Source organism: Chrysochloris asiatica, unplaced genomic scaffold (genome assembly GCF_000296735.1).
Source record: "Chrysochloris asiatica unplaced genomic scaffold, ChrAsi1.0 scaffold00082, whole genome shotgun sequence".
Lineage (NCBI taxonomy): Eukaryota > Metazoa > Chordata > Mammalia > Afrosoricida > Chrysochloridae > Chrysochloris > Chrysochloris asiatica.
In genome coordinates, this window is record NW_006408600.1 from 784103 (window position 1) to 787956 (window position 3854).

The following is a 3854-nucleotide window of genomic DNA, read 5'->3' on the forward strand; positions in this document are numbered from 1 at the left end:
AATTTCTCACAAGTCCTATGTCCTTATTTAAGCTCACCTATATCTCCCACTGCTAGCTGAGGAATCCTGGCCTCAACTGCACCCCACTTAGGATAATTATTGGATGGTCAGTGCTCATGACTGATCAGTTTCCCCTAAAGCAAAGGTCAACACTCCTAAACCATCTCCTACTGTGGCATTTACACATTTCATTTTGAATTTACTAAAGAAATGTAACTCATTTCTATCATGTATTCTAATATGTATCATGTCCTTATTTGTAATTCCTTGAGGTCAAAGGTCAGTGCCTTGATTTAGGTAGCTGTCTTGATGACTCATTACTTAGTATGTGTTCAATGGATATTTTAAGAAAGAAGTTTTAAAGTTGCCATTGTTTCTAATTCTGCATTGCAACTTGTAGGCAACTATATGTGCAGTCTTTGGCTAAATAGAATGTAGGTGTTTTACATAGCTATTGAACGAATAAAATAATTCCAGGCCAGAACTGAACTGCTAACTGCAAGGCTTGTGGTTCAAATTCACCAGTTGTACCTTGGAAGTATGACTCACGTCACCATGAGTCAAAACTGACTCAAAGGGACTTCACAACAACAAAGAACTGCTTGGCTTTTAGGAGCTTTGAAATCAAAAAGGGCAGCATTTACCAAGAACAAAGGTCAGAGCTCCAGTAGCTTACTGGTTATGATTCAGGTTGCTAACCTCAAGGTCAGCAGTCTGAAACTACCAGCTGTTCCGTGGAAGAAAGATGAGGCGTTCTGCTCCCATAAAGATTTATAGCCTTGGAAATCCTGTACAGCGTCGCTAAGTGACTCTATGGCACATCACCAAGGAAAGAAGGAGGAATGGAAATAGGAATCACAGGGAGGAAGTGGGATAAGTGATGTTACCTTGAGGGGATTGCAACCTATGAGAGGAAACAAACTATGTATGAATTGTTGAATGGAAAACTGATCATCTGCTCAGTTACTCAATTCACACAAAATAGTGAACCATAAAAAATTTTAAAACTACATAACAAAAAATAGAAGCAAGCACGAGATAAAACAGTCCCACTGAGAAGCTAACTAGTCAATGCCATTCTTTAAAAAAAAAAAATCTGGCTTATTTATTTATTTTTATCAACAACAGGTAGTGGAGAGATGTGTGATGGACTATAAACCTTATTTTCTTAAGAGAAGATAAAATTCCTCTTAAATTTCCAAATGCGGTTGCTGATACAGGTTTCATTCCACTAAGTGATTAGACTGGGAATCAAATGCAAACCTCCGCCCTCATCTCAGGAATCGGCATATTTCAGAAATGTGGGTTTTTGAGTATGATTCTGTTTTTTAAATCAAGTGACAGCAGTCTGTTTCAATCAAATGATTCGGATGCGGAAGTTAAAAGTTACACTATGTTGTGAACAAACCCCAAAAAGCCCCCGTTCCAGCCCATTTTTGCCAAAGGGAGAGAAAGTTTCTCTGCAAAGATCCACTAGAGTGAGAGTCTGTGTGAGTGGGTGCGGAGTGGAGCAGAGCTGAGCAGCTAGTAGTACAGACGGTAGGCTGTGCGCTCGGCTGCTGGCTTCACCACCTAGTAATATGTCACCACCCTGACGTGCCGTCAACCATAGCGACCCTGCATAACATTTCCGAGGAGCAGCTGGTGAGCTTGAACCACCGATCTTCCAGTTCCAAAGGCTTTTCAGTCTGACGCATTAGCCCACAGCGCCACACCAGGACCTCCTTGGTTGTTGTTGTTGTGAAGTGCCGTCGAGTAAATTCCGACCCATAGCGACCCTGTATAGGGTTTCCAAGGAGCAGCTGGTGAGCTTGAACCGCCGACCTTGCAGTTCAAACGCTTTGCAGTCTGGCGCATTAACCCACAGCGCCACAGCAGGACCATTGCAAATAACCTATACGTTCTGTGCCATTTAAAATTCTTAACTCTTGATGCCTTTTAATTTCTAAGTTCATGGGATACTCAAGATTTTTGATAAGCTTCTGACAGCGGCCTGTCTTCTCCTAAACAAATCGTTTGAGGTGCAATACAAGCACGGGAGGGAGCTTTTCCAGTGTCACTCTCCCGACTGATCGCCACCTCTTGTCTGGTTCTTGTTCTGTAACCTTGGACAGACTCTCTTGCAACCAAGCTTTCCAGCACATCCTGGACTGTGCGTATCTTGTCCGACTGGATGTCCAATTGTAGCGTGAAGAAAGGCTGAGTGTATCAGATTCCTTTGAACTCTGCTGGTAAACCACAGACCTGATGTGTCCACTGAAAATGCCAGTGATGGGGGTCTGAACGAAGTCAGCATGCCATGTGACCGAGATCTTATTTCTGGGGCCCACTTGTTCCCATTCTTTCTCACTTCCCTTGCCGTGTTCTTTCTGCTTGTCTTGGTTTACCAGGAGGGTTCTGGGGTCCACTGGAAACAGTTTTTCTACTTTGGTGAGACAAGTTTCTTTAGATTCATTATCGCCTCTTGAAGTCCATTGAGAATGAATCTTAAGTCTTCCTTAACATCTTCCTGTTGGCCTTTTTCAGACAGGCTTGACTTGATAATGGTAGGAGTCTATAAATATACTTGCGCTCAAAGGCAGCTCCAAGACAGAGGTCTCTCACAATTTTATCCCCGAGAGCTTGTCTGGGTTTTGGAGGTACTGGCATATTAGTGAACTCAGTCATTAATGGAACAAAGTTGTCTATTGTGGGTGTGGATGTACATGGCTGTGTACCTTGGAATACACAGGAATGAACTTCATCAGGAGGGCAAGTAACCAATGCCTGCAGCGTAGCATTAATGTAGCACCAGTTTCCATCATTGATCAGCCCATGGGGTTGCAACGACACTGGTTTATGTAAGAGTGTTACATTCTCCAGTAACTCTGCAATCTTTATGGCTACGGGATCTTCTGAAATCGGAACAAGCCATTCTTTGACTTCAACCTGCTTTTCAGAGACCAGAGGGGTCAAGGAAGGAGTGGAATACTTAGTTTCCACAAAAGCCATGGGCAAAGAAGAGGAGGGTATAGAATCATGGAAGAGATTGGCCCACAAATTAGCAGGCTGACTGGTAGGAGTGGAGGAGCCTGCAGCCAAGGCCTACCATAGGCTCAGTCAGGGAAGAAGCATTCTGGGGCTGAGTGGGCTTAGAGTCCATGTTTTCCATCATGTGCAACTCCACTCCATTGGCAACCGGGCCCTGCCCCAAGGATTCAAGTATTTGTCCATTAGCAATGCCGAGATTCTCAGTAACATCAGAAGCAGTGTAGGGCTGGACCATAGCTGTCTGTCACAGGCCATCACAGGGAGGCAGGCCTGTTCAAAGTCAGCCAGGTGGTACAGCTCAGGCTGCCCTGCAGTCCTGGCCTGACTGTCCAGTGCTCAGGGGAAAGGCCCATCAGACAGAGTCACTGACGAAGTCCAGGGGTTCCTCAGGGCTGTTACAAGTCCTGGGTGTGAGCAACAAGGGCACATTGCCCTTGAATTCTGCATCCTCCGCACTCACTGTCTGGGACTGCTGGGTGCACATGGAGGTTGACCATAATACAGAAAATATATATATGACATAGTTTTAGACATCAGAGAAAAAAGATTAGCAAACTTTGACTAGCTAGCAAATTATTGTTTAAACAATATGGTAAGTGGGTAAGTGAAATACGACATCACCTAAGTGTGGGTTAAGTATGAAAGAACAAAAGACATGGGGAGATATGTTAAAAGGATAAAGTAGGTAGTTCACCCCACAACAACTAACATTATACATTGTAGTTGTGAAGTGCCATTGAGTAAGTTTCTCCTCATAGGGACCCTGTATAGGGATTCTGAAGAGCTGCTGGAGGGTTCGAACTACTGACCTTGCAGTCCAGCGT

At 44.1% G+C, this 3854-nt stretch overlaps 1 pseudogene; it reads right to left on the reverse strand.

Moving 5' to 3' along the window:
• Nucleotides 1–1357: 1357 nt before the first annotated feature.
• On the reverse strand, nt 1358–3514 carry LOC102837715 (annotated as a pseudogene).
• Between the last annotated feature and the right edge of the window lie 340 nt (nt 3515–3854).